The sequence below is a fragment of the Pseudorca crassidens genome, chromosome 7, assembly GCF_039906515.1.
Source record: "Pseudorca crassidens isolate mPseCra1 chromosome 7, mPseCra1.hap1, whole genome shotgun sequence".
NCBI lineage: Eukaryota > Metazoa > Chordata > Mammalia > Artiodactyla > Delphinidae > Pseudorca > Pseudorca crassidens.
Genome location: NC_090302.1, coordinates 11177452 through 11197896, shown reverse-complemented (window position 1 = coordinate 11197896; position 20445 = coordinate 11177452). Strand labels below are relative to the sequence as shown.

General features: G+C 51.6%; 1 protein-coding gene across 1 annotated transcript in view; it reads left to right on the top strand.

Annotated features, from left to right (window-relative positions):
- Positions 1-13712: 13712 nt before the first annotated feature.
- NEK6 (NIMA related kinase 6) overlaps positions 13713-20445 on the top strand; it is an 84608-nt gene continuing 77875 nt past the window's right edge. Inside the window, exon 1 of the mRNA XM_067743350.1 lies at positions 13713-13844. The gene's annotated coding sequence lies outside the window, so the exon portion shown is untranslated. The remainder of the gene's footprint in view (positions 13845-20445) is intronic.

Sequence of the window (20445 nt, the reverse complement as noted above, 5' to 3'; positions counted from 1 at the left end):
ACCAGGGCTCGAACCCGTGTCCCCTGCATTGGCAGGCGGATTCTTAACCACTGCACCACCAAGGAAGTCCCTGCCTTGTACACTTTGAATGGGTGAGTTGTATGGTATGAGAATTGTATCTCAATAAAGCCGTTTAAAAAACTGAGCCTGGTGAGTTGTCTCTTCCCTCTCCACTTCCTTTCTCTATAATTTTTCTTCTCTTCATTATTTCTTGGCTGTTCCCAAACAATTCCTGTTCTTAATTCTCTGTCTCTGCCTCTTTTTACCAAACGTCCTTATTCTGCATCAGCCCATGAACTGAACTGCCAAACGAAAGGATTCTCCAGGGAAGTGGTGGGCGGAGGAGAAGTTACAAGCAAACAGAATTCTCTCATCCATGGGGGAGGCTGTGGACACCAGGACCAGGCTTAGAGTGAGGCAACCAGGGCACAAAATGTGAGAAGGCAGTCACCCTCGGGGCTTGCAAGCGCAGGCTGGCAACCAAGAGTGATTCTTCCTTACATACAATTTACCATTAAAACCATTTTAAAGCGTACAATTCAGTGGTTTTTAGTACCTTCACCATGTTGTGGAACCATCACCACTATCTAGTTCCAGAACATTCTCATCACTCCAAAAGGGAACCCCATACCTATTAGTAATCCTTGCCCATTTCTCCATTGTGTAGCCCCTGGCAACCACTAATTTATTTTTTGTCTCTATGGATTTCCTTATTCTGGACATTTTACATAAATGGAATCATACAATATGTGGCCACTTGTGACTGGCTTCTTTTATTTAGCATAATGTTTTCAAGGTTCCACCACATTGTAGCATATACCATTACTCTATTCCTTTTTATGGCCATGGCCACTAACATTCCATTATGTGGATGTATCCCATTTTGCTTACCCACTCATCTGTTGATGAACATTTTAATGGTTTCCACCTTTTGCTATTGTGAATACCGCTGCTATAAACGATCACGGACAAATTTTTGTTTGAACCCCCGTTTTCAGTACTTCTGGGTTTACACCTAGCAGTGGAATTTGCTGGGCCATATGCTAATCTATGTTGAACTTATTGAGGAACCATCTCCTTACATTTTGCACCTTGAGCGTCTAGGGTGCTTCATCCCAGCGCAGCCCTAAGTGCACACTCACCCATTTATGACTTTCATCCCTACGTCCCCGCCATCCCCACGCACATCAGCAGCTTTGAGGCAGAGGGGTTGACGTGGGCAACAATTCTAAGTCACATGCAGGGCCAGAAGGATGTCCTGTGAAGCTAGAACACAAAGGGAGCACCGGAAGTGGGGCTGGAGAAGTCAGTAGATGCCGGGACACGAGGCTGTCATCCTCAGAAACTGGGACTTCACGTTGTTGGTTACAGGGAGCTGGGAGGAGAGAAATCACCAGGGAAGGAAAGGTTACAAACTCTGCCTTAAGATTGGAGAGTGCTCAGGGACACCGGGAGAGGTCACTGTAGTCCTCATCGGCCCTGACTCCACACAGGAATTGAGGTGAACCCCTTCCACCCTGTGGGCCTCCATTTCTCAGACTGGAAAATGGACGCAGTAAGCTTCTGCTGTCTGTTGTAGGTGAGATTCTGGATGTGAGCTGGCTTCGTGATCTACGAAGCTCAGGGTAGAAGCTTCCAGTTGAAATGCCTGCTCAGGTGACTTCTAGAACGTGGAACAGGTAGACCCAGCTTGATCTGGCTCCATGGAAGCATCTGAGAAGTCGTGTGGAGATTGAAATTCTATCAAGGGAGACCCATTTACAGCACGGGGGAACTGACTACTTAAATGAACCCAGCAGTGAATCCTCAGGCATGACTTTTGTGTTCAGTAAATTGGAACTTTCATTTATTGGGTTTGCAGCTCAGCCGAATTCTGAAAAATTATTAATAGTTCAAACCACTTGGAGGTGGAGGTTGCAAGATTCCGATTTCTATGATTTTCATAGTACAGGGACTTTCTTCGGAGCAATAATCTCATCTAAAAGAGGCCCAGGGCCTCCCTAGGCGGACTCAAAAGGAGAGGGCTCTGGACAGAAGAGGAAAGCGGAGACTGTGCTTTCCCCACCCACGGAGCATGAAGGTCAAACTAGATTAGTTAAGGCAAGGAGGCGTGCTGATCGTATCTGGGGAATTTGTAGATTACCAAGACTGGCAGGGAAGGAAACAAGGGACTTTCTCTGGAGGAACAGGGATATTTCAGACTCCAATTCAATCCCCATTTGTAGAGCGAACTTCAGCCCCATGCTAGGCGCTTGGTATGTATTATTCCGTTTAATTTTTCCAACAATCCCTTTATGTACAAAGCCAGCAAGGGTCAAAAAGGTCAAGTGGCTTGCCAAGGTCACAGGGCAAGTTCAGCCCTGAGGCCAAGATTTGAACCCAGATCTCATGACTCCAGGCTTGGGGCTGGTTCCACTAAGCCACCTTCAAGTCCCCTTGAGAGTTAAAAACAGTTGGACATGTGGGTGATATCTGGGACAGAGAGGACCTAAGTGGTCAGGGCTAATGTGACCCTGTGGGAGGGTCATTCCTGTCTTCTCTTTTCGGTTTGTGCTGGAAAGTCCCACATCTTTTGCAGAACTGCTTCCTAGTATCCTTATCTGGAATGGTTGCCGAGGGCAGCCGAAGACCAGGCTTGCCCTTGGAGGCCTGAGAAGGGAGGCTGAGGGCAAAGGTTCAGTCCATGTCATGTGGCCCTCCCGGCCAGGGGCCCCGCAGCTGGGTGGAGTAAGCCTGCGTTCGTCAGCACCCTCCTCACTCTTCTGAGCAGGGGTCTGGCAGGCGGGGGCAGAGTCCCCCAAGCTGAGATTGCCCTTCCCCAAACAGGGCTGCCTGGGATTCAGAGACTGCATGGAGAGAGCAGAGACTGTAGGTTGAAACCTGGCTTCAAATCCCAGTCCCCAACTTACCTGGCAGGAGAGATACCATGGTCACGAAGGTGGCTTTCCCAGGGTGCGGCTCATCCATTGCACTCCAGATGTGCTGAACCCTGTGACTTCCCCTCCCCCTCCCCCAAAAGTCCCAGTCCCATCACTTACTTGGCTAAGTTTCTTCATCTCACTGTGCTTTGGTTTCTCCATCTGGGACCAATACTCATCAGATGGAAGGGGTGAGCCCATAGGAAGCGCTTCCCATCAAGGAATGAGAGCTGTTTAAGGTTTCCTGGTGCCCCTCCAGCTCCAAGGAGCAGAACCTGTGTCCAAACAGTTAGCACACCTGCCTGGGTACTGGTGTAGCCCTGGGGAGATGCCGTGATGGACCAGTCATGGCTCCTGCTTGGCAGAACCAAGCCAACCGGTGGGACAAGGGCTGCAGCAGAGGGATGCACAACACAGCCAGGAGGTGGAAAGGAGAGACTTCACAGGGGAGGGTCTAAATATTTAACAACCTGCTTGCCATGGTCACTGGCCAATCAGAAAGGACACTGGCTGTAACAATCCCTAGACCCATCAGTGTGATTTTGATGCCCTGGGAAGGGACATTTGATTTGTGTCCTGATGGATAAGAATTCTTCAGACATGTGGGGAAAAAGGGCACTCCCAGCAGTGGGAACAGCATGTGCTAAGGCCTGAGGACCAGAAAAAGCAGGGTCTGCCTAGAACCATATGGTTGGAGCGTAAGATGCACATGGCGGGTGGGGAGAAGAGAAGGTCTTGAAAACCAAACTAAGTTTGGGGGACACAGTTAGGATACTTCTTTCTTTTCCTTCTTTTCACTTAGGATACTTCTGATGTGGCATTCCATGCCTGTGACCCTGACGAACGGGCACAGCAGTGGGAGTTTCCGGGGTCTGTACACTCCTCCCATCCCAGGCCCATGACATCTACTTGGGGCAGTGGCGTTGCTTGGGGTCTGGCTCCATTCTCCTGCGAAAGGGTCCAACAAGCGTGGGCTAGGAGGAGAGGCTCAGTCAAGGGCCCCAGAGTGTCACTGAGGCCCCCTGTCTGCTCAGGGAAAACTCAGGGATGCTTTGGGAATAAGGGGCCTGGTTCTAGCACAAGCTCTGCTGCTTATGTACTGTGTGACCTTGAGTAAGGCACAAACCCTCTCTGGGCCTCAGGGTCTCCATAGCCAGCATGAGGAAGCCTGTTGATTTCTCCCTTGGAAATGAAGAGAGCGCCAAGCTGATCCTCTCCGACCAGCCACGCTACCTGACCTTGTGGGAAACGTGAGGGGTTTGAACTCGGGCAGAGCCAAGTTTGAGTCTCAATTTTGGGATGTCCTGGATCTTTGACTTTGAGCAAGTGTTAAGTTCTGGGCCTTCATTTCCTCATCTCTAGAACGTGGACTTGATTGGCGAGGTCGATATGGTGTAGAATAAACGAGAACACTTCGGGCAAGAGTTTCGCTCCCTCCCTCGCCTTCTATGGGTGTCCTTTGCTCAGCGGCAGGGCCTTTGCTGAAGCTGGAGGTCAGTGGGGCGTGGGGAGGAAGGCCGTACCCTTTACTGCTCTGCCAGGACACTTTCGGGCACGGAAGAGGGCACTATTAGTAATAAACAGACACGAGCCTGGTGTGTCCTACGGAAACTGGAATCTATGACCCTGGCGATGAGAGGAGAGGCAGAAATGGAGAATGAGCTACAGAGGGGAGGGGAGGCGGGAGCAGGCACCGTGAGAAGAGGGCGTGAGGTCTCACGCTGGCTTTAGGACGTTCTCCTGCAGGACGTGCTGATTAGTCTAGTTCCCCTTGCCAGTGTTCCAGAAGAGCTTCAGTAAAGAGCTGCTCCTCTTTGCAGCGGTTTGGGAATTGGATTTGAGTTGGATGTTTTTTTTTTTAATCTCATGCATTTGCTTTGCTGGTTGCTTGCTTCGTTTTCCTCTTGGCTGTGACTCCCTGCTAAGCCTGCTCTCGGGCTGGGGGCAGGAAGGCCCAGTTACAGCTGGGCTCTGCAGGTAAAGAGCTTTACGATGCTCAGAAAACAATCATTGCTCAGAGAATATCCTTCCCCTTCCATCATCCTCAGCAACAGCGCCCTTGCACCGGGACCCTGTCCACGGTCATCGCAACCCCCCAGACTCACCAGTGCCTTCATACTCTGCAAGTAGTCTGGGCCCTCCCGACTCCCCACGCCTCCCTATGCAAGAATCCTGAACTCCTCTGAGAGCTGCTGTACTGCTGTCCTTTCCGCTTCCTCTCTCTTCCTCTCTGGTGGGGGCTGGGATGCAGCTGGCGGGGCTGGGGGGGGGCTCTCCCCCAGACTGCTTCTCTCACAACCCCCTCAGCGCGGCACACCCGGGTCTGCATTCCTCCATCCTTAATGCCTCCTCTGGGAACATAGGCTTTCAGAAATCTGAGAAGACCAACCAGCCGGTGCAGGCCAGAGGGAGGTGGGCCCAGACGGGGGTGTGTGTGGGGGGGGTGGGAGGTGGGGCTTGGCTTCTGCCTTCGCTGGAAAGAGAAACCTCAGGCTTTCCCATCCCCTTTCAGCTGCTCTGGGCTTCCAGACCAGGGAGAAAAGAGGGTTGGCTTTTGCTCAATCCACTTGGGGAGACGAGGGCCAGAAAAGGAAAGAAGTTGTGATGGTTTGTAAAGGTAGAGGGACGTTGCCACATCTACCTGGTGCAGAAGTTTGCACATCGGGGACCCTTCATTGCCCCTTAGGCTTCCAGAACAACAGGAAGATCCTACTTGCAGGACCAATCAGAGAGGTGAAGCTAGTAGCCCACGGTCACACAGCCAGGAAGTGGAGGTGCTAGAGTTCAAAACCAGGCTGGTTCTGCAGCAGCACACCACCTCCAAGTACATGTGTCCCAGGCACAGTTGGAAATATGCCCTTCCTGCACACCTCTCCCCTGTTAACAAGCAAAACCCTTCCCTTTAGGGATTTGTTCTTTCCATTGATGTAAGCCCTCACCCTCACCCCGCTCTGCTCTTGGAATCTTAAAATGATGACTCATTTAGTCCAGAAAGGATGGTTAGAAATTGATTTGTCCAACTCCTTCTTACAGATGGGGAAACTGAAGCCCAGAAAGGGCCAGGGCTTGCCCACGTCAGACCCGGAGCTCCCAAGACGCAGCCCACTCAGGTTGAGTCTTGTCAGGCAGACTGACTCTGCCATTTACTGTTTTTTTTCTTTTTTAACATTTTTTATTGGAGTATAGTTGCTTTACAATGTTGTGTTAGTTCCTACTGTACAGCAAAGTGAATCAGCTACACATATATCCCCTCTTTTTTGGATTTCCTTCCCATTTAGGTCACCACACAGCATTGAGTAGAGTTCCCTGTGCTCTACAGAAGGTTCTCATCTATTTTATACACAGTATCAATAGTGTATACATGTCAATCTGCCATTTACTTTCTGCATGACCGTGGCCAGTAGGTGTTACCTTTGTGAGCCTCAGTTTTCTCACCTATTAAATGGGGATCATTGAAGGGTTGTAGAGATTAAAGGAAGTTCTAGGTTTGGATGCAGTGCCATAGCTCCTGGCACACAGTAGGTACTCAGTACAGGCTGGCTGCCTTCCTTCTTTCCTAGCAAAGGAAAATGGAACCTTAAAGCACTGAGACTAGGGCCACCCCTTTACAGGGCCTAAGGGGGGGATAATAGGACCCAGTGACATATGAGAGCTGGTTTGCACTGGCTGGTGAGAGCTAACTGTTGAATAAGAGCAGATTGTTAAATATTTGGGAATTCCAGAGCAGATGTTGATAGGTTTAAATCGGCTGTGCTGGGAGTACTTTACACCATGGAAATTGGCAAACACTACTAAGGGATTTTTTTGTTTCTAGTAAAGGCATATAGTATGGGATTTGCCGGAAGTAGGAAGTGACTCATGGTATCATTATGCTTATTTTATAGATGAGACCCTGGAGCTAGCTGTGCCAGTGAAATGTATCTGCATATCACATAAATTACAGCTTCACTATTTCCCCACTGTGTGAGCTTGGGTGAGCCATTTGACCTCTCTGAGCCTGTTTTGTCAGGCAGAGAAACTGAGGCAAACACCCAGCTGGATGGGTGGTGCAAAGGGAGGTAACCCTGGCGCCCATCTCACTGGCTTGTTGGGATGATTAAAAGAAATGACAGTTGTAAAATGTAAAGTGCTAGTTTCTGAGCCTGACAAACAGTCGATACTGATGTGCTTTTCAGCCAGGAGCTGGCCTGGTATCTTCGTCTCATCCTAACCTGGTGAGAAGGTTTCCCAGTGAGGACTCTGAGGCTCTGGTTGGTGAGGTAGCTTCATCCAGGGCTGTGCTGCCAGTAGGTGGCAAAGCAGACTTTGGAGCCTGGTCTGATTGGCTCCAGGGCTGAGCTTCTGCCGAGGGCCTTGGCCCCAGCCCAGCTCTGGGGGGCTGATTGCAGAGCTTGGGTCGTGGTATTTGGCAACTGGCTTCAGGCAGAATGCGTGGGGTCAAAGTGGCTGCCTTGCCTAGGCAGGGAGTGGCAGCGAAGCCCCTCCTCAGGGAAACCTAATGAAGCCTCTTCTGATTCCCGCTGCAGCCGTCTTCCTCCTTTTGCTCCCGTGCCCGTTCTGCCAGCCTCCAGCCTCCATCTGGTCCCTCCACCCCGTTGCCCCCAGCACAATCCTGGCATGTCTTGATGCCTGGAAAAATGACACCCATTCCCAGAAAGCCAGGGGCAGGGCTGGGAAACCTAGCAACCAAAGGCGCATCTCCTCCTTCAGAACACTTCCCTCATTTGGGGTATCTGGGGTCGATGGATGGATGGTGTCATCAGCCCTAAATCCAGAGGTCTCCCAGCCTCCATCTGCTCTGAGAGCATCCAGCCCCGTGGTGGGCACAGGGGAGGCCTCAGGCCCAGAGGAGACTCACTTTAGCCCCATGTCCCAGGAATCTCAGGAAGGGCAGTTGGACCCCTCACTTGGCCCCCAAAGCCAGGTAGACACCTGGATGCCTGGGAGAGAAATATGGCCAGCATGGGACCCTGCTAACTCAGCTCAAAGCAGAATTCTGGACTCATCAGATGCCCCCTTAAATTGTGTTTTAGACAGACTGGTTAACCACGTTAATTTTCTCATCTGTAAACTTTCTCATCCGAACATTGACACCCATGTCACACACAGAGCCAATGAGTGGACCACACAAGGGCATGACTCAGTGCCCGACTAAGATGATCAGTTACTTATTCACCTGGCAAGTTATTGTTTTATTTGACATGAATAACAGGGTGGCCATATAACTTATTGTCCAATCCAGGACACTTCTGGGAGTGAAAGGGGACACTACCATCGATGCTGAGACAGTAGGCATAGCCCAGAACTGTCCTGGGCACTCAAGAACTTCCAGTCACACCATGAATCTCATGTCTCCCCTGTGTCAGGCTCCGGGCAGCTGCATGAGGCCCAGGCGAATCCATCAGCACCCCTCCCCCAGGGAGGAGAGAAAAGAAGCCACAGCCAGACAGTCTCCCTCAGCTCAATATCAGGAGAGAACAGGCATCCAGAAAGCAAAGCTGGGCCAAAGTCCCAGTGTTTTGTGAGCTTATGAAAATCCTTCGGAGGCCAAAATAACATTTCCACAGTCCCCCATCTCCACATCTGATGCCAACCCTTTTACATAGGGGCGCAGTGGTTTTGAGTGCTCCTAGAGGGGACTGACAGAGCACCCACTCCTTTGTTAATTTAGTACCAACAGTCTCTAAGTCTCAGTTTGCTCATCTGTAAAACGGGCAAATGGGCATCACTACCTCAACCTGTAGTTGAGGAGGTCAGTTAAGAGAACATACATGAAAGGCACAGTTCTTGGTGCTCATTACGAGTCAGGGTTTGAATCTGTTTGTGGAAACACCAAGCATTGGAGGTTTGGTGGCAGGACCTGCAGGGATGTAGCAACATCGCTGGGTGCATCTCTGCCTCTTCCTGTCTGCATGCCCTTGAGCCAGTCCCATCTGGAATGATAATCCCCAAAGTCCCCCTCCACCACCACCTTAACTGTAGACAGTTAACTTGTGTGGTTCCCACATCCCGGGGCCTCCTGGGTTGGGGGTGGGTCTACCAGGTCAAGCCTCTAACAGACTCAAAGTTGGCGACTAAGGCTGCCAAAGGCTGGAGGAGATAACAGTTTAGCAGTTATCACAGGATCAGCAAAGCGTGAAAAGCTTACAAGATGATTCCCTCTGGGCAGAAGAGCGCTGACACCTTGCACTTAATGTACCATTTCTTAGGGCATCGTCTTAGCCTCCCCAGATCTTCCAGCCTAGGAGCACAGCACTTAACTCTTCACCAAACATTTTCAGGAATACAATTTCATGTGACCACTGTCATCCTGTGATAGAGGCTGACTGTCCCCATTTTACAGATGAGCAAACTGAGGCCCAGAATGAAGAAGTGGATTGCCTGAACGCACACAGCTGAGTTTTCAAGTTTCAAAAGAACCCATGTCTGGGCTCTTTCATCCACCCAACGCATCTCTGGAGCTGAGAATAATAAAAAAGAAAAATTAGCCCCAAAGCCAAACCTCACAATGAACATGGGGGCCATTGGAGAAACTGCTCTTCTATGCCCCTCCAGTGTTTTCTGTTTTTCTTGTTCCCCAATCATACCATAAGTCCCTGAGGGCAGGGACCATGGCTGAAACTTCTGTCATATCCCACAGTGCTTAGAACAGTATACAGAGAAGGTGCTTGCTAAATGTGGATTAAATGCAAATATTCTGAAATACTACACAGTCATAGAAAAGGAAATAGTTCTTTTTTTTTTTTTTTTTTGCGGTACGCGGGCCTCTCACTGTTGTGGCCTCTCCCATTGCGGAGCACAGGCTCCGGACGCGCAGGCTCAGCGGCCATGGCTCACAGGCCCAGCCGCTCCGCGGCATGTGGGATCCTTCCCGACCAGGGCACGAAACCATGTCCCCTGCATCGGCAGGCAGACCCTCAACCACTGCGCCACCAGGGAAGCCCAAGGAAATAGTTCTTTATGGAGGGATAGGAAGTAGTCTCCAAGAAGTGAAGGAAACACAAGTTGTATAGCATTGTAGATCAGATGCTATCATTTGCATGAAAAAGAAGAGAAGAAAAAATACACACACATGTATACACACACACACACACACACACACACACACACAAAGCACACTGTCTGGGAACAGAGTGTGTCTGGCAACACTCGTTCCCTCCAGAGAAAAGAAGGAGGTAGCTGGGGATTGGGGTGGAAAGGAAATTTTCACCATTTTTTTCCTGCACCTTTGAACTTTGAACTGTGGGCAACTGTGGGCATTTATTTATTCAAAAAATAAATCTTTAAAAAATTAAACTAGCTAAAAAGAAGGTTTGCTATGTTAAAAAGTCAGCCATATGATGGCATGGAGGGCAGTGCTGCTTCCTGCATTCCCAGCCCTTACCAAAATGTTCAATTGGTTTTCCAGCTTGCACTGAGCAATGGGAAATCCTAAAAGGTCAAGGTCGCATTTTGCCAGTCAAGAAACTGACCCAGGGTCACACAGGGAGCAAAGGGCAGAGCTGGGGTGGAAGGGAGCCCTGACTCCAGTCCTGACTCCCTTCCCAGCCAGCTGGGTTTGCTGCTCCTGAAAATCCCCATAAAATCTTGTGAAAGTTCTTGGTCAGATACACAGACAGACATCAGGAGGTGGAGAGGAGCCCAGCAGACAAGAGGCCTCTATTTCATAAAGTAAAATCTGAATTAAATTAAATTAAAGTTTAAATTAAACTTTAATTAAATTAAAGTTTATCAAATAAACCAAGACACTTTTGAAGTGAAAAGGAGTGCTATTAATAATCACACTCAGACGATAAGAACAAACAAGAGTTCCTGGGAAAACCCAGACCATCCCCCCAAAATGCCCACCAACGGGAAGCTGGCAAGAGGACATTTGGGACAAAGGGGCTTCAAAGAACATGGTGTGATCCTAGTACTTTATGGCTCCCTCTCCCCCCACTACCACTCCCCCAAAATACTGACAACAATATAAGCTTTTGGTAAACCCGGGTCCAAACCAGCTTCCTTCTCTGAGCCTCAGCTTCTTTATCTGTAAAACAGAAATCCTGACCCCCACCTCGAGGGATGCTGGGAAAATGCAGAGCCCGGCATGGAGAAGGTGCCCAGCAAGAGTAGTTTCTCTTCCCCTAATGCAGAGAGATAATGAAACGACACAGGCTTAATCCTGAAACCTTGGGGGTGAACAGAGAGCCTTTCTCCTAGACAAGATTCACAAATGCCGTGGGAGGGAGCGTCAGGCACTGTGTGTGGGGAGATGTTGATTCTAATTCTGGGACTCGTTTTGCAAAGCACCTCTTAACAGTGACTCATTTGGGGACTCACAGAAAAATGCTTTGCGTTAAAAACAAAAGTTGAGTGGGGCTCAGGTTGCATTGTACCATTTCTCTCTACCTACCCCTGCCATGGCCAGGGTAGTGAGGGTAGTGCAGGGCACTTGGAGGGTCTCTGGGCAGAGTTTAACCTGATTTTCCCCCCAGCATGTCACCAGGGGCTGAGACCAGGCCAGAGGGAAGTAAGTAGGAGGTGAGGAAGAGGAAGGCCAGGAAAACAGGGTGGGGATGACTCCCCCGCAACCCCTCAAGTCCTGCTGCTGCACCCTCCTGTCTCTAGAAGCCTACAGCAGATGCCCTAGGCCCTCCTGTTCCTGAATTATAGTCCCAGAGGGAGGGAAGGTGGCGGCCAGGACTTCTTCAGTCCCCTAACACTCAGCAGCAGCCAACAGCTGGCCTGCAGCCAGACCCATCTCTGCTGATGGTGGTTGGCTGTGTGACCTGTGGCACACTTCTTGACCTCTCTGAGCCTCCGTTTCCTAAATGGCAAATGAGGACACTGGGAGTACCTGTTACAGGGGCTCTGTGAGGCTGGGAACAGGCTTTACAAATGGTAGATTCTTATACAGACATGCGTGGGGGTCCCAGTGCTGCTTTCCTCGGTGGTCAGGTGCTGCTCCCAAAGTTTCCTTCAAAGAGGAATTTCAGGTTCTTGCTCTGTAGCGTACTAGGATGGTTCTTGGAGCACGAACCTGTCCTATACACAGAGGACCTCTTCCCTCACTCCCTCATACAGCCCTCTGTTCAAATGTCACCTCATCAGAGAGGCCTTCTCCCAGCACTCTCTATGAAAAAGCACCCCTGGGGGGCTTTCCTCCCCCCTCCTTGCTTTATTTTCTCCATCAAACCTATTTTCCTTGCCATGCCAGATACTTTTCTTTTCCCCCCTCCCACCCCCAGATTGAAGCCCCAAGAGAGTCTGGGCTGTATTTTGTTCATGACTGTAACCCAGTGCCTAAAATAGCATCTGACCCATAGAAGGTGCTGTATGTGTCGAGTGAATGAATGAATGAATGAATGAATGTTTCCTGCAGGAATATAGTCAATATCACTCACCTACTAGTAAGATTGCCACACAATCTCAGAACTTCTATTACTTCCTCTTGTTTTCTGCAATGCTTATTTTTTACATTTAACTGTTCAATCTATCTGGCATTTATTGTGAAGTATATCATGTGAGGTGAGGCTGTAATCAGATCCCCAACTAACGGCTAACCAATTTGCAAAATGATCCATTTCATCCCTGTCGCTTTGTAGAAGGGCTGGCTCCTCTGGATGGGCTGCTGCCCCGTCTGCCCCTTCTTGTATCAGCAGCACAGAACCATACTGTTCACATCCTAAATTAAGCACACAGGCACAGGAATCAGATCATCTGTGGTCCAGTTTCTAGCTCAATCACTTACCAGCTGGGTGACTTTGGGCAAGAGAATTTGTTACTCTAAGCTTCAGTTCTAGGCCTCATTTACCCCATCTGTAAAATGGGCACGAAAGCAGCATAAAGTCTCCTTCAAATAATGGCTGTGGGACTGAACAGCACCAGGCAGGCAGAGTGTGCAGCCGTGAGCCTGGCACACAGTGGGTGTTCAGTTGGTGTCATCATTGTCAGACATCCGAGCCAGCTGAAACATGTCCATTCACTGGGCAAACAGGCCCAGTGGGTATCCCCCTGTGCCCAGCACGGTGACCAAGCTGGACAGCTGGCAGGCAGCCAGCGTCAGTCCCTGGTTCCTGCCCTCCTGCGGGACACAGCACAGTTTTGCATGTAGAGGAAAAGCAGCGAGTGTGGAAACAGGAACTGTCTGGGCCAGGAGCGTCCCCTTTTGGGGGGTGGGGTCCCCCTAGGAAGTGAAGCAGGGAGCTGAGTTGCTGCCTTTGGGCCCCCATACAGACACTATCTCCTTCGAGGGGGTGTTAAGCATTCATTAGCAGAGTCTTACTTCTTCCAGAAACCTCTGCACGTTGATTCTTACTGGTCTTGGGGTGTACAGGAAGTGGGGAGCTCCAGATGAGGAGACGTTGGCCCTCTGAGGGCAGAGAGCAGTGCCTTCACCACAGCGAGATATCCTTGGAGCCTACTTCAGTGCCCGCATTCAGGCGCAAAATAAGCGCTTGTTGATTAACCGATTTTAGTATCTCCAGGGTTGTGACGGGAGCAAAGTTAGGTGATGGGTATGCAAAGACGCGTGGGAGGGGTCCACGGGGTTGACTGACTGCAGACCCGAAGTGTCTAGAGTCCGAGAAGAACGGGAGATGCTGGACCTAACTCGCTGTGTGATCTGGGCCTCAGTTTCCCCAGCTTTGAAATGGGGAGGGGGTCCTCGGCTAAGTGGGCTTGGGAGAGTGAGGGGCTCCGGCCTCGGTGAGGGCGCCGCCCGGGCGCCCCCCAAGCCTGCGTGGCGGCAGCGCGCACGAGCGCAGGGGGCGGCGCGGCCCCGCGGCGGGGAGGGGCGGGAGCGCGCGCGCGGGCCCGCGCAGGCGGCGGCGGAACCCAGCGGACGAGCGTGCAGCTGCGGCGCCGCCAACTCGTGTGGGACCCACCGCTCCCGCCGACCGTGCGCCGGTCCTCCCTACGGCAGCCGAGCCCGCCCGCGAGCCGGTGAGTGGCCTGGGGCCGGGGCCCGACCGGATCGGGCCGGCGCGGGCCGGGGAAGGGGCGGAGGCCGGGCCGCGGGGCAGCCACCCACTCTCGGGCCGAGCGGGGCGCGCGTGCTCGCGCACGCGCCCGAGGCTCCGCGGGGGACAGCGGGCGGGTGTGCATGCGGGAGGTCGGGACGCGCGTGAGCGTGCGTGTCTGAGTGTGTCCCCGGCCGTGCGTCCGAGCGTGCGTGGGCGGCGTGTCCATCTGTCCCTCCTGGTGTGTTCGCAGGAGTGCGCGCGTGCCTGTGGCCGAGTTGGTGCGTGTGCACCTCGGAGCGTCGGCGTGGTGGGGTGGTGGAGTTTGGTGTGAGTGAGTGCGGGGCAAGCGGGCATGGCTCCCACTTAGCCATTTATTGAGTGTTTACTATGCGCCAGGCGCTTCATGTGGGATCTCATTTTTGTGACCGAGAATGTGTGGATTCTGGGTGTATGTGTGCGCGCGCACACGTGGGAGCGTTCACAAGTGATTTTTGTGTGTATTTATGAGCCCTTGAGGGCAAAAGTGTACATATGTGGATGTGAGTGTGTAATTTGTGTACAGGAGCATGCGAGTATGTTTGCTGTGGAGGCTGAGGGCCCCCCTTTGCGCCCACCAGGCCTACTGCGTGATGTGCCCGCCGCTGGCCCGGATGTCAGGGGAACCCGTGGAGAGAAGCAGGCCTGGTGTGGGCACCCCGTGGGTGCTGGGTTTTCTTTGGTGAATGAGAGGCCAGAGGTCAGACCGCAGAGCCCAGCCGGGCCTGGGCAGGACCACTGGCAGGACCCTCCAAGGGGCTCCAGACTGGGCTGGGGCTGCGCTGGGCCTGGTGGAGCCTCTTGGCCTGGCACTGGAGGACCTGTATTCAGTTTTCCCAAAAACTCTTCTGTGTCCCCTGGCTTTGTTCTTGCCCCTCTCTGGCCCTGGTGAATTTTAACCCTTTCCCCAGGCCCAGGGTGGGGCTGACCCTGGGGAGACCAGGGGTCCGGGGACACTTGTCTGTGTATCTGGGGGTGTCTCTCTGCCTGCCTTACTAAGTAGATAGATAATTCATCTGATTTATTTGTATCGAGCCTGGGCTCCAAGTGTGAGCCCCCAAGACGGTAACAAATTGATCACAGCAGGCTTTGGACACTGTCTTCCGAGGTCTGTCCTTGATGTTTTAACTGCCAGTTTTTGGTGTGCTTTATAAATGTTGAAAATCTCTGCAGTCGAAAGTCTTAATTGCTTTAAGGCAAACTGTTGAATCTCTGGAGCTCCCTAGTTCCTCTGGATTGTCAAAATCTGGCTTGCCTTTCTGAGGGGAACATGTCGTCTTAGGAGCTCAGTGTGTGCGCAGGCAAACCTTGGAGGGACATTTTAAAAACCGTGGCGTTAATGGAAGAAGAATTTCATTGAAAGGGCTGCAGAGCCGGCTGAAAACGCCTGTTCCCCACGCAGCAGCTTACTGAGTGAACTCTGGATGTCTTCTTTTAGCAAACAAAACCTGGAAGGAAACAAAAAAAGACCCACATTCTTTTTCTTTTTTGTCCTAAAAACTGAAAAAAAAAAAACCCAAACCCACCTCTGGGTGTGCTGGAAATGCTGCCTCCCCTCCCCCAGCAAGGCCAGGCCCTCCCTCAATCCCCCACCCCCAAATAAAATATGCCTGTGGGGAGCTGTGGATGAGTCACTCCCTGGCAGAGAGCCCCACGGGCAAACATTTGGGAAGGTTCTTGCCTAACTTCCCAGAAGAAAGGCCCAGGATTTAAAATGGTCCCTGCGGTTTGTCAGCCTCTGCCGTCCCGTCTGCTTCGGAAATGACTAAAAAGTAGTTTCTACCTCCGCAAAATAACGTCTCCGACGTAAGCAGCAGCCCAGGTTGGTCTGGGTAGAGGGCCGTTCAGGGTTCAAGAAACGGAGCTCCTGGCTTTGCCAGATGGGACTTGTGGAGGCTTCAAGCAAGGAAGGAGCGGGGGAAGGGAATTCACATTTATGCAGCACCCACTGTGTGCCGGGCACTGTTCTGGGCGCCACAATCCTCCCAAAAGTCAGGCTGTGGAGCGTGGCTTCTGGTTTTATACGCACAAGGAAATTGAGGCTCAGAGAGTTCGAGCAGTGTCCTGGGACCACAGAGAGGAGGTGGCAGCAGAATCCTATCACCTGCCTGACTTCAAGCCCATCCTCTTTCCATTGCACCAGGATTTGCCTTCTGAAGGGGCACAGACTGGGTGCTGAGTGCTTTAAACGTACATACACTTAGTTAGTTTTCACTGTGAGGTAGGGGTTATTATCTCCATCTTACAGATGAGAAAAATGAGGCTCAGCGCTGAAATGTGCACAATTTTATGAAAGTTATGCACCATGGCTAGTGGCCACCATTCATGGAGGGTATTCCATGTGCCAGGCACGGTACTAAAAGCTTTAATTGCCTTATTTCACTCAGTCCACTCACCAACATCATGAGATGGGAACGATCATGATGCCCGTTTTACAGGTGAGGGCACTAGGGCACAGAGAGATTAAATCATGTGCTGGAGATCACATGATAACATACGGTTGATCTTGGATTTGAACCCAGGCGTGACTGCGCAGAGCCCATAGTCTCTGCACCGAACCTGGAAGGTCACAGTGGCTGTGCACCATGTGTCTGGCCCAGTGCGAACGTTCGGGGTTGTTATCCTGATCTTACAGAGAGGAAGATGAAGTTAAGTCACTTGGGCAGGGTCGTAAACTGGCAAATGGCAAAGTCAGGATCCAAACCCACATCTCTGATTCCGGAGTTGAAGTTCTTAACTTTAAACCAGGTCTGTCTGCCTTTGTCCTGCTGTGGATTAAGACACGCTGGGTTCTTTGCTGTGCTCCAGACTTCTGGGAGAGGTCTTCCTGAAGGCACTGCCATCCTTCCTCGTCCACACTTGCCCCTCTGGTGCAGAGGAGCCAGAGCTGTCAGATAGAAAGGGCCACAGTTCACATTTTTTCTTTCCTCTCAAAGTGCCAAAAATTGGTTTCAGAAGGGAAGTGTCAAAAACAGTTGTCAAAAAGAGAAGACTATTCCCTTCCCCTTCTTGGGTCAGACCGAGCCAGGGAGGTAGAGGGTGGAGAGTGGAGGGCCCTGGTGAGTCATCCGAGATTGAATACGGGTTGGCACCTCCAGGCTTGTGTGGGGTGGAAGCAACCTAGGACACTGCCCTCAGGAAGAGCCCGGCGTCCTGACCCCTGATGATGGCGAGTTACCCCCACGGGGCCGGACTCTCAATTCGGAATATCTGACGACAGCATCATTTCTACGTAGGCTTCTTGTCACTTCCTTACCATTTCAGTCCCATGCCTGTCTCTCTTCCCCGTTCATTTCCATTTCCATCACGGTTTATGCTACACTGTACTGGAAAGGAATGTTGTGTGCGAAGACCTGTGTGGTTTTGGGTGTGGGGTGCTCCTGCGAGCGTCCTTTGGTGTTGAAAAGATAAAGGTGTTTCTCTCCCTTGCAAGTATGTTCTGCAAATTGATGAACATTTGCAAATTGCTTTGAGATGCGTTAATTTAAGGTGTGAAATAATAGATCTTGTGCGAAGGCCCAGCCGCATTTCTGGCATTGATGGATTTCTCTCCCGTCTGGCCTGTGATTTGGGGAGGTAAAAATAGTCCTTGTTTCTACATTTTTATCTCTCTCTCCCTCTCTCTCTCTTTTTTTTTTTTTTTGCTGACATCATTCTTAGGAAACTGTTTTGCCCATGGGCCCTTCCTTGGCCATCGCCTCAGATGGTGGTCAGAACTTGGAGCTCTGGGGAAAGGGTGCTTGTGGAGTGAGGGGTTGTCTGGGTGGTCTGGGCACCCTTGGGTGTCTGTGAATTTGCTTTGAAAGGTGAAGGATGGCCACGCTTGGCCAAAGACCCTCGGTGGCTTTTGGTAGTTGCCTATTTTCTCACTTCTGATTCTTGGGCAGTGACAAGATAGCCTTTTGGGAAAATGTTAACTTAAAGAGAAAAAAAGCAGGCCAGTGGCTTCATCCATCCCTATCTGAGCTGGGTGGCATACGCACAGCCCCTTCCTTTGGCCCAAACTGAAATAGACCAACGGCCTCCTCAGACAGGAGCTGACATTCGGGCAAATCAGTTGGTGGTGTAATTTCCTGTGACGTTTAATTCGGGAACTTGAACTTGGAGAGTGATCTAGCGTTTTGACATCTGTCCCTCTAACAAGACTTACTTGTGTGGAAACAAACCCTCATACATAACCTCTGCCGTTGTCTCCAATTCTGGATTTTTCCACAGACAACTTCTCGGGTGGTCTGGTGGCAAAGGCCGGGTCTTCTAGCCAGGCCTTCTCAGCATGTACCAGCAGGATCACTGCACCCCAAACCCGACTCGACACTGTAGCTGGCTCTGTTTTGGGGGGTGAGGGGGGCTGGATGAGGGGCCTACAGAATTGAAAGGTGGCCAGCTGGGATCTGAAACGCATTCAGTTCCAACGGCCTCGATCCATGTGGAGCCAGTCTTTCTTTCTCTTAGACATCTGCATGATGGTGACCTCACAGAAAAGAAAAAGGGGCTTTATGTAAGAATTCCATAGAGTGTGAAGGAATTCCGACAAGGGAAGGGGGAGGGAGGCTGCCACTGAGAGCCTGCAGGGCCTGCGTTTCCCGGAGTTGTTTAACCCTCACACTTCAAAATTAGGCTGGGGGAGGGGGCAGTGCTCGATCCTAGTGAATGGAGAGCCGAGAGCTGTTTAAGGAGAATGTTCCGAGGTCCCTGAGTTGTAGTTGAGGCCATGGGGTTTAGTCCCTCAGACCCGTTCTCACAGCAAGTGGGCAGTGGAGGTGGAATTTGTACTCGACCCCTTTCCCCAAGGCCTGCCCTCTCTTGTTCCTTATTGTCCCCAAAGTCTTTGAAATTGGGGATTGTCAGGAAGAGACCTGCAAAGGGACAGAGTTACCATGCAAACCACCCTCAGCTCTGATCAGTCCAAGCTGCAGGTGAGGAATTCGGCAGGCTCGCCATCCAGAGAAGAGCTGCACGCCCATTTTACAGGACGGAAACTGAGGCCCAGAGGGGGAAGGCACTCACCCACAATCCAAATGAGTGAGGTGCGAGGCCCAGACCTGCCGCTTGTGAAATAGTCCTTCACCTCTGGGAGCCTGTTTCCTCATCCAGAAGACAGGAGCAGTATTAAGACCTCATAAAGTGCGAGGGAAGAACTAAATAAAATAATGCATACAAAACGCTCAGCACGTGGGTGCTTGGTGAGAGACTAGGAACTATTTAATTACCGAGGACGCGCCCAGGGTCACAGGGCCAGGAAGGTCATCTCTTTGTCAGCAGCATTTTCAGTGCCCCTGTATCTTGAGGCCCGAAACAAGGTTAAAAGGGGGTGTTGGGGGCCCCTCCAGGTAGGTGCCACTGAAGCACTTTTTGATGACCATGACCCTCAAAATAGAGTGGAGGAGACAATGACAATTTGGCAGGATTGGAAAGAGGCAGGATTTTTTTTTAAAATAAATTTATTTATTTGTTTTTGGCTGCATTGGGTCTTCATTGCTGCTCGCGGGCTTTCTCCAGCTGCAGCAAGCGGGAGCTACTCTTCGTTGTGGAGCACGGGCTCTAGGCGCGCGGGCTTCCGTAGTTGTGGCACGCGGGCTCAGTAGTCGCGGCGCACGGGCTTAGTGGCTCCGCGGCATGTGGGATCTTTCCAGACCAGGGCTCGAACCTGTGTCCCTTTCATTGGCAGGGCAATTCTTAACCACTGCGCCACCAGGGAAATCCCAAGAGGCAAGATTTAAATGTCAGGGTAGCCCTGGGCATCTCAGGGAAATGTTTAGAGATCAGTATTTTGCTTTCCTGTCTACCCTGCCCCCCCGCCAGCCCCACGGAGAGGAAAGTGAGCCTTTGGTGCGTCGTCTTGGAGTTGAAGGGTCTCGGGAGGCCCCGAGAGCTGTGTCAGCCACGGTGTGTTATTAAGCAAGGCAGATGTTTTGTTAATTATTTACACAGCACTGGCCCCGCCAGAGGTCTGTGCTGACGGAGCGGCTGTCGCAGACCTGGGCCGGGGGCAGGCAGTTCTTGGTTGGAAGTGAGCAGGTGGCCCTCTGCACCGACAGGGTCGTCACAGAGAGTCTGCACAGCGAGGGCTGAGGGAGACTGTGCGTGTTTGGCGCCCCCTAAGCTACTGGGGCTCCCTCAGGCTGGCTTGTCTTCCCCGAGGGAGAGGAGTGACCTTTGTCCCCCGGGACTGGCTGCCCTCGTGAGGTAGCTTCTGTGGGCTTTTGGCCAGCTCTTCACATCTGAGAGCCCCACCTTGGTGTGTGTGGTGAGGGGAGAGCATCAGCGGGCTCTGGAGATCTTTGAATCCAGCTCCTCCCCAGCGGTCAGCTCAGGCTAGGGCTTCATGTGGGCCCAGCCTCTACTTCCTCATCTGGCAAGTGGGCCAGTAACGCCAGGCTCAAGGCCCTTGATTCTCGGGCACCGTTTGGGATGATTTGCCTTAGAAACCCAAGTTTAGGATTAGAACTCTGAAAAGAAAGGGTCTGGGATCAGAGCCTTCCCTGAAAGGCCACTAAGGATGGGGGATGTCAGCTCCCCGAAGCGGGAGGGGAAGAGATAAACCT